The sequence below is a fragment of the Arvicanthis niloticus genome, chromosome 9 (assembly GCF_011762505.2).
Source record: "Arvicanthis niloticus isolate mArvNil1 chromosome 9, mArvNil1.pat.X, whole genome shotgun sequence".
Classification (NCBI taxonomy): Eukaryota; Metazoa; Chordata; class Mammalia; order Rodentia; family Muridae; genus Arvicanthis; species Arvicanthis niloticus.
In genome coordinates this window covers 79453832-79464131 of record NC_047666.1, presented here as the reverse complement: position 1 = coordinate 79464131, position 10300 = coordinate 79453832, and the positions used below count along the sequence as shown (strand labels likewise).

General features: G+C 44.7%; 1 long non-coding RNA gene across 2 annotated transcripts; it reads right to left on the bottom strand.

Moving 5' to 3' along the window:
• Positions 1-1401: 1401 nt before the first annotated feature.
• On the bottom strand, positions 1402-10279 carry LOC117714783 (uncharacterized). Of its 2 annotated transcripts, XR_004607594.2 has the most exons (4): positions 9626-10279; positions 6725-6849; positions 6523-6627; positions 1402-1486 (listed from the first exon to the last, which is right to left on the bottom strand). It is a non-coding gene; the product is annotated as an uncharacterized LOC117714783 (long non-coding RNA). The 2 variants fall into 2 exon arrangements; XR_004607593.2 differs by lacking the exon at positions 1402-1486 and having other exon boundaries at positions 6204-6627.
• Positions 10280-10300: the final 21 nt, after the last annotated feature.

The following is a 10300-nucleotide window of genomic DNA, read 5'->3' as shown; positions in this document are numbered from 1 at the left end:
GAGGTGGGTGGGGAGCAGCGCTAGTTTAAATTGTGCACAGGTCTACAGAACTTCCAGCAGGTGGCAGTGTTTATGAATATTACAATACCACAACTTCACCGCAAATAATTTCCAAACAGATGCCCAGGTTTAGTGCTAGGGTTGAGCCCAGCCAGGGCCACCACTCAGCCACACCTTTCATGGCAACAAACAAGAGCCTTTAAGCTTTGAGTAAAGCTGCCTTTCTGGCTATTGTACTGCTGTCTTTGGAACTTTCTGTGTCACCATTGGCTGATAAATTTTTCCTGTGGGGCTGCCCTTCAAATCACAGACCCAGAATACTGGCTTTAGTAAGCTACAGTAAGTTTGATTAACCTTGTTTGAGAAATTTTGCGTAAGATCCTTGAACTATGTTTCAAGTTCCAGCCTGCCTCCCTTCCCCCACACAGGGTCCCCTGTAACCCAGGTTGGTCTCAAACACACTGTGTAGCCAAGGATGACTTGAAGCTTCAACGTCTGATCTTCCTGCCTCCACTTCTCGAAGGCTGGAGTTGTAGGTGTAGCCACCATTCTTGGTTTAATGCAGTGCTAGGACAAACCCAAAATCTGATACATTTGAAGTGAACACTGGACCAGTTGAGCCATGGTGCATTCCAAGCTCAAATGCTGAAACAGCATTTGCTACATTTGCTGCGTTGCATTACATTCCCTACATTGGCGCATTGTAAGTTTCAGAGCGCTGCTGTTTGCTTTGTGTTAGCTAGATCATCAGTGTTTTGGCCTGGCCATGCATAAACACAGGATTAGCCACTATTGAAATGCACACAAGAGACCACAATGCTCCTGGTATCTGTTACCTAGCAACAAGTAAGTACCCATCACGAGCTATCAGGCCTTGTACAAATCACTTAACCATATCCTTATCTCAGCTGAACAGCAGCAAGTCCCCTGAGCTCACCACACCTATTCTTACTGCTATATTGTAACCTTGGTCTCCCCATTTACTCTTCCGGTTTCAAGCCATGTCCCCACCTTCTTTCAAAATGCTCCTTTTTAAAAGCAATTATTATTTTATTTATTTAAATTTTAAATATTATTTTCCTTCCTGGTTTCCCCTTCGCAAGCCCCCTATCCCACCCTATTTCCCTGCTCCTATGAAGATGCTTCCCCACCAACCCACCCACTCCCACCTTACAGCCAGCCCTAGCATTCCCCTACCCTGAGTCATCAAGCCTTCACAGGACAAAGACCCTCCCCTCTCACTGATGCCAGATAGGCTGTTTGGTTGATATTGTTGTTCTTCCTATGGGGTTGCAAACGCCTTCAGCTCATTCCCCTAACTCCTCCACTGGGGTCCCCGTGTTCAGTCCGATGACTGGCTGCAAGCATCGGAAACATCTGTATCAATAAGGCTCTGGCAGATGCTCTCAAGAAACAGCTATATTACAAAGTAGTCACTGATATTGGTCCTCTCCAGTCTTCAACTTCCCGGTGCATCTCAGAACTCCTGAAAACAATATTTTCAAAATTAGATTCTGTATATGTAAATCCTGCCTTTTTTTCCCCCCATCAATGGTTATAGAGCTGTTTTGGTCTTTACTTGTTCCCTGATTCGGGAATACGGGGCATTAAACCCAGGGCCTAGGCAAGGTAAGCCTCAACTCTTCCATGAGCTACACTCACAGCCTACATTAAGATCCTATATACTCAAAGTCATCTGAGGTCCTTGGAGCATCTTTAACATGCTATCCATTGCTCATGTTCAGTCACTTTAGAATTCCCGTGCCTTTTAAATCAGAACTCTTCCCAAAGATGTGTATAACAGTTAAGTTTGTCAGACCTCCCCCCCACCCCAGACAGAATTTCATGTGCCTGGAATGGCTTTGAACTCAATACGCAGCCCTGGACAATCTTGCATTGCCGATCCTCCCGAGTCGGCTTCCTAAATAGGTGCTGGGATTACAGCTGTGGAACACCATAGCATTTTACCGTACTTTCAACATGCTGAGCAAGCAGGCTACCACCTGAGCTACATCTCAACCCCATTCTTGCTACTCTTTATGAAAGCTACTAATTAGAGGGGGACATATTTAGTATATTGATACATGCTTGCAAGGGTGCAGATCACGGGTATAGGATAAGGTAGCCTCACACAGCAAACATCCTTCATAGCTAAAACTTGTCTCCAGAGAATAAGCCTCGTCAGACAGCCCACTCTGACCAACTTCCATCAGAACGCCACCCTGGCTTCTTACAACAGCCATCCATCCACATGTACTTTTGAAATGCTTGAGTCATGTTGCAGAATGTAACTATTAGTTCCTTTTCTAATGTGTGATGAAACATCATGACCAAGACAACTGATGGAAGGAAGGATGTATCCATTCTCATCACAGTAGGAGGGAGCCGGCAGCAGGCATGGCACTGAAAGCGACATCTGAACAGGAAGCAGAGTGAGCTAACTCAAATTAGCCAGAGTCTCAAGGCATAAATGCCATCAATTAACGAGGTGCTCATTCTTATCATTTGTTGCCAATAACCCATTCTCCTTTCTCTTTTCCTGTGTGTATATCATGTTAGGAAACCCCAGTTCTCCTCTAAGGAAAGGTTTAGCAACTCTTCAACATTCACAAACAAACCTTAACCTTGAAAACAACAATGAAATGAATGACATGAAGAAAATGAAACTGACATAACCAGTCCTGCACGGTCTTCTTTCTCAGGGTTACTGGGACACTTTTAAAGGATGCTAACGGGCTGGGTTTGTACAGGCCATCCTTGACTGCATGTGAAAAGGTCTAGGAAATGTTTGGACTTCTGGGGTACTCCTGGTCTAGTAAAGAGGACAGAGAGCAGTAAACCACACCCAAAATCGCAGCATGTGGAAGATGGATGCTTGAGAATCCGAAACTGAATCACATCCTTGGCTATATGGCAAGTTCAAGACCAGACTAGGGTACACAAGACCTCATCTAAGAAACAACACAATGACAGAAGGTTTTCCAGGGATCATGTATCTCTGTGACCACAAAGCCCAAGGTTGGGGTGGATTAATGCAATATCTACTGGGTATAATCTGCCCCCCAGAGAGACCTGAACAACCAGGAGCCTCTAGAAATGTATTCAGATGGGTGAAATGAGGTTTCCATTGTCCACTGATTGCCAGTGTCTGGGAATGGCTGGAATGTGTGTCTAAGAGCTCGTGTAGCACAATCAGTTACACAGAACTATCTGTGTCTTGAGTGTGTGCGCACGTGTGTGAGAGAGGGTAGTGGAGCCCTGCTGACATGGCTGCATTACAGAAGTCAGGGAGGTGAGGAAGGTCAGGAGCTGCACATCAGGGGGTGTGATTTTAGGCGGTGAGGATAAGCCACATCTTTCAGGAACTTTGGAACACAAGAAGGCATTCCTTAGTTTAAGCAAGTATGCACAAACCTGCACACACTCGCACGCACACACAGGCACACACTTGCACATGCACACACATTCATGCACACTCAGTCTGATATCTGCACCTCAAGTCATCCTTGGCTCCTCCCTCCACAGCCCCCCCTTTCCCCCGTGATTTGCTCATTTAGCCTGGCTCATGCCCACCATTCAGGATTCCATTTGCTTTGTTCCTCTTCATCTCTTTCCCTCTCCTTTCTAATTCAAGTCAACCTTGTAGGTAAAAAGCTTCTCCCGGCTGCTTAAGGTCTCATTGTTCACAAGCCCTGTGCCTGAGATGGCTCTGCCTCATTAGCATATGGATTCATGTGACGTGAACTCAAAGTAACCTGAGCATTGTAACTCTGACTCTTTGTGTCTAAACAGTGTCTGGCACCTAAAAAATGACAGAAATGAACTCTGTGTAAGTGTGAATACCCACACACATACACATAGGACACGGACATTCGGTGAGTGCGAACTCAGGAAGTTTAGTTAGAAACCCTTGAACTTGGAACAATCCCATAGTATCCAGTGGCCTTGTTTGGAAGGAGCCAGTGCCTATGAATAAATAAAGGAAGAGAGAGACACCTCCTGCATGACTGAGTATGGCTGAGTACTCAAGCGGTTTTCATAAATAAATTTTTATAAGGATTTTTCAGGGCCAGTGAGATGGTTTGGCCAATAAAGACACTTTCATAATGGCTGAACACCTGAGTTCTGTCATCAGGACTCACGTGGTGGAGGGAAAAGGCCAGCTCCTGAAAGGTATCCTCTGCATACACACACATGTACATACAGGTACAACACACATACACATATGTACACACATGCTCAGACACATATCCATGCACATACCCCCACACACATACATCTACATACATGTACACACATACTCAGTCATCTCAACTCTTCATGACTTTTAATTATTATTCTTTAAATAGGCATGTATGTAAAACTTGAAAACTATGGAGACAACACAATGAAAAGCAATTTCCCACCCCTGCCCCCACCCCACCCCCAGCTGCTCAGTTTTCTTCTTCAAGCCATTGTCCCAACTGCAAGTTTTTCCTGGGGAGCTAAGGCATCTTAAACTTTTAATATTTAATATTGTTTAAATTTTATTTAATCTTATATGCATGAGTGTGTGTGTGCCTGAGTGTATATATGTGCACCATAACATATACACACAGCTCTCTGAGGTCAGAGGAGGCATCAAAACCCCTGAAACTGGAGTTACAGATGATCATGAGGGGGCCATGTGGGTGCTGGGAACTGAACCCAGGTCCTCAGCAAGAGTTGGAAATGCTCTTAACTGTTGAGCCATATCTGTAGTCCCATATATACATATGGAGGGAGTTTGTTTATATATATAGTGGCTGAAGTATTATTAGCATTTGACAGCTGCCAAAAGGAAGTTTGTTGGGTGGCCACTGGCATGCTGAGTGTTGGGCATCTATAAGGTTTCCAGGCAGATTTACCCAGGAAGCAGCTGGAAATAGAGACCTGGGGCTTAGGAGAGGGGTCTGGGCAGGAGGTGGAAATCAAGGGTAATAGGTTATTGATGCCAAAGTTATGGGCAGCAGCCCACACAGCACGGATAGAGGGGGTGAGATGCCGGCTGCACAGTGAATCCTGGCAGATGCTGGAAGAGCTCACACCCAAACCAGGAAGGATAAGGGGGGAGTTTACGGTGATCAATTTCAACATCAAAGTAAGTCCTAATTCTGTAGCCTGCTGTTTTCATATAGGAGTGTGCCAGAGGGCAGCCCTCAGGATGCTGGAAAGAGGGGGACAAAAAGGTGTTGCTAATAAAGTGAGACGAACAAATGCACGTGCTGAGGATGCAGGAATAGAGAAGCAACGGATACAGGTCTGTTTCTTTTAAAACAACAGCAGCAGCAGCAACAGCAGCAACAGGGCCCCTTATAACCCAGGGTGGCCTCAAATTTGCCATGTAGCTAAGGATCACCTTTAATATCTGATCTGGTTGCCTCCTGCCCTGAAGGCTGAGGTTGCATGTGTGCACTACCACACCTTGTTTACAAAGTGCTAGGCTCACACTTGGGCATGCAGCCTGAGTTCTGTGCCATTCCTGCCCCTCCCCTTGGTGCATTTGTAAGTGTGAATGCCTCCTGAACTTGGCCTTTCCTCCTCCCAGCCAGTGGAACACTCACTGTGGAGACACCTGTCTCAGGTTGCCCTGATATGCAAATCACCCCCCTGAGCTTAAGGGAGTGTAAGTCTTCTGCCAAGTCTATTCAAAAGTAGCTGTAAAGAGATGCCAGGAGCTCAATAGGAGGTGCTTTTTAAACCACAAGGGAGCAGGAGGTGAAGGAGAGGAGGGGAGAGGGAGGAAGAGAGAAGATCGAAAGAAGGGGAGGGAAAAAAAGATAGGAGAAAAGGGGGTGGGAAATAGATTTTATAATTTTAAGCATTTTGTATTTATTTTTACCTAGAAATTATGCTGTGCCCGTTTCAAAAATTGTTCAGTATAAGAAAACTATTTCAGTAAACCTCATACACATAAAACCAAGAAATCTGTACAAAGTCTGTAGGTTTGCCCTGTAGGGTACCAATGCCAGTCTTCACAATGGAGCAGCTCAAAGTACAGACAACACAGAGTACATGACCACTGGGAAAGACCAACAACACACACACACACACACACAAATACTTTTTTAAAAACTTTCTGTTGTTGATACATGTATTTATCTCTATATATCTATAACAAAGTCTATGTCTCTATGAATCATCATGGTTATTCATGTTTGAAAGAAAAAGATTTTTTTGACAGATTGGCCAAAATGAAGCTTTAATAGTGAATGGGGTCAGAGAGTAAGGAAACAGGAGTTAGATGAGGCTAGGAAGAACAGCGGCGGCAGCAGCAACAACAACAAAATAACAAAAACTCTTCTCCATTTGGAGAACAGCTTGTCATGCTGGTCAGCTTATGGGTCTAGGGACGTGCAGTGTGGAAGATGTCAGGACCTTTACCCTGTGAACACCTTAATCATGGAAGTCGGGAGAGTGCCCCCGACTTCCGGTCACTGGAACTACAGTGGATGTGCTGTGTGTGTGGGAAAGTTGTTCCCCTTCAGCTCTGCGGGAGCGCACCTGTTTGGGAGTTCACCTTCAAGAACAACTAAGACCTCATGCCTGGTGGGTGACTCACTCCTTCAGGGCTCCAAGGATGTGAATGCCAGGCTTGTTACGCTTGCCCTGCGGAAGAGAGAACAAACACGCGAGTTCACCCCAGATCAAGCACCAATAAATGACCAAAGGAATGGTCCAGCTTGTATCCCCTGGGTTTACTTACAAAAGCATGAGTCGAGGGTGCTTGTGGAAGTGGGAGTTACCCCCAAACAGCTGCATCACCGAGAAGTCTCACACCAGCATGGGAAGTTCTGTCCGGCTGCACAGTGTCTCCTTCATTTACCCTTCCTAAGATCAGGTGCAGACAGGCAGAATTAATTATAGCTGGGGGAAGGGGGAGGGGAGAAACAGGGGTGCATGCTGGGCTGTCAGGTGAGGGTCTCATAACCCTCCCACCCCCTCCTTTGGAGTGGAAGGTTTTGGAGTGGTGAGGAGGGAGGTCAGTCTGACTAACAGGGGTCTACAGTCTAGTGCATGGAAAGCCGTGGTTCCATTCCTAACCCTGTAAATTAGAAAATAAAACTAAATAAAGGTTCATATTTTTTTCCTAAGAAGAGAGCAAACTTTAGGATGTAATTACTACACAGGTTTTTCCACTAAAGGCTCAGTGTTCACTAAAGATGTGTCTGCTGCTTTCAGACCCTCAGGAAAGAGAAATCCAATCCAGAGGCACACTGGTTGGTTTCAGTCCCGGGAATGTGTTACCAACAACATCACTTCTAAACTGTGGCTGCTAGAGCACTTTGGAGTTCTCAACCCACTGGTTGCAACATCCTTAGGGGTGATATGACCATTGGAAAACACAGATATATACATTACGGTTCCTAACAGAAGCAAAATTACAATTATGAAGTAACAAAGAAATAATTTTATGACCGGGGGTCACCACAACATAAGGAACTGTATTAAAGGGGCGTAGCATTAGGAAGGCTGAAAACCTCTGCTCTAGAGCATAGCACAAACCAGTCTCTATCCAGCTAGGTGCCCTGATGTGGCCTGTCCTCTTGTCCTCAAAGGACTGATCATAGTCGCAGGAAAGATACTCTTGTCCCTCTCTTTGGCCATCAGACCATTGAAACAATTTGGGGAGAGGGGAACCCAAGGAATTGGAATTCATTCTCTCTCTCTCTCTTTCTTTTTTTCTTTTTTTTTTTTTTTTTTTTTTTTTTTTTTTGTTCTTCTTCCCAGTGTGGCACCTTTGGAAAGTCTCTTTTCTCTGTTTTAATTGCCACGTTTAATTGCTTCTCTAATTGGTCAGTAAAGGACAGGTATTCATACTTAAGATATTAGGGCTGCCACAGCCCAGTTTGGACCTCAACAGCTAGGTAATATCATGAGTCAAATCAAAACTGCTGATATAATTCACACTATAAATACCTCCCTTCCAAAAAATATAGTTAATGATCCCACAAAAAGATTAGTTCATTTTAAACCTTCACAAGAAATGTCTAGACAATTAGAATCTAAAAACAGTTCCTTTGAGATGTTAAACACTCAGTACTCTTTGCTGATTGCCTGGGATTCTATTCCCCTAAGAGAGTGTAGGGTGTAGCTCAGGGTTCAGAACACAGTGATTGTGTGTGGCACCCCGGATTAAAAGAGAAATCTAAGGAGAACTGAAGGCTCCAACCCTGAGTCAGAGTTCGTTACATTGTATCTTATAATAAAGTCCTAAAGCTTCTTTTTCTGTTCTACAATTCACTTGTTCTGGTTCAAAAACATGACGCCCTTACAATGGGAGATAAGCCTTTTCAGATACAAGAGAAAAACAAAACAAAAAAATAAAACCATCAGGTGTTCCTTGCAGAGGTGAGCCCCTCAGCCATACAACCCTGCACAGAGCGGCTGTGCCGTGATCCACATTCATATTTTCTCTCTCTCTCTCTTTCTCTCTCTCTCTCTCTCTCTCTCTCTTTCTCTCTTTCCTGTTAAAGCTGGTATTTCCCTATGTAGGCTTGGCTGTCCTAGAAATGTTTGTAGACCAAACAGGCCTTGAACTCAGAGATCTGCCTGTTGCCTGTCTCTGACTCCTGAGTGCTGGGACAAAGGGCATGTGCCACCTTGCCCGGTCAATGTCACATTCTGTGTCTCATATTTTACTCATTTGATTATGTTTGCAACCCTCTAGTAGTATGTACACTCCCACTAGCAAGCACCTTGTCTTGTGTGTCTTGGTCCCTGAAGCAATCCTCCTACATAGGAACGTTCTCAGTACATATATTTCAAGGGGGAAATCCCAACTTCTCTTCTGACTGTTTCCTTTTTACATTTGTATTCCATTTTATTACCCATCTCACTCCTCGAGAATGATTTACTTTAAACTTCTTTAGCCCTTGTTACCTAGATGTTTAGCAAGCATTTATCTTACAGATGAAAAGCTGAATTCTTTCCCTAACATTTTCCAGTATCCACCCCTTCTCCTTCAGCTCCTGGTACCTGATACTCTTTTTCACTGCTGGGATTCAAACCCAGGCAGACACTAGGCCTGTACCCCAAAGTCCCACCCATAGCTGCCTAACACTTCTATAACAGCATCTCCTTTTCTTCAGTTCCTAGCTTTTTCCTTCTATTCCCCAGTAATGTGATAGCTCCACCCAGACTCCCCCAAATTTTCAGTAAAATTGGGACTAGGGGCAGCACCCAAAGAACACAGTTATATTATATTTATACTTATTCATACTTACACTCCATGCTTGTACTTCTACTCAGTGCTTGGCAGAGGAGAGTGCTATTTATAGAATTAGCTGTCATTTACAAGAGCTACACACTTAAAAAAAACAAAAGGCAAATTCTCACACACCAGCGTCAGTGAGGCCGCTAGATGGGGAAACAATTTTATCTTAAGAAAACACAAGTGCCCTAAATCTTCAGAACACTTCTGATTGCTCAAGCCATGCTGGAATAAGGAACCAGGTGCTGGGTTGGATGAGACAAAAGAGCTAAGAATGTGGGAAGACAGAATTACACAGGGCTGGGCTGCTGTTCTCTCCTAGTGTGAGCTCCTGGGTTCTATTCCGAAGCACACACACACACACACACACACACACACACACACACCCCGTACCAGCTCAGCGACTCCTAGAGAAGCTACACCTTTCTTAGGATCCTTATTTTCTCCCCCTCCGGGCCAGGCCTTTTCTTGGGACCCTGCAGTTTCCCAGAGGAACTGTGAAGGGCAGAAATCGGGCATCTTCGATCTTGTTAGGCAGCCATTAGTTGAATTAGGTGTGGGGAGAAGGGGAGGGGAGGTTATTGTCTTATCGAAGGAACTTGAAAATGAAGATCAAAATTCTGTCTTCTGTTTTTTTTTTTTTTTTTTTTTCTTCTCTTGTTGTTTGTTTGTTTGTTTGAAATAGTCTTAACAGCGAGGCCCAGGCTGGTCTCAAACTCCTGATTTCCCCCAGGACTCAGCCTCCCCAGTGCTGGGATAACAGGCACATATAAGACCCTGCTCTAGTGCGCCTTCAAAAAGAGTTCAGAAGCTCTGAAGCCTTTTGGAGTGATGTAGCATCAGCAACAGCAGCAGCAGCATCTTAACCTCATAACTGCTCTAAAGTTGATCCGGAATGCAAGCTAGACATAAATTTCTCTTAGCACAAGATGGAGACCGAACAGAAGGCCAGAGAGGCAGGTTTACGGAATAAGTGCTTCAGCTAGGGCCAGCCATAACGCTTTGAGAATACCACGGCAGCCAGAAGGTGACCTCCAACTTTAGAGAGCCAGAGAGAGCGCGTGCACA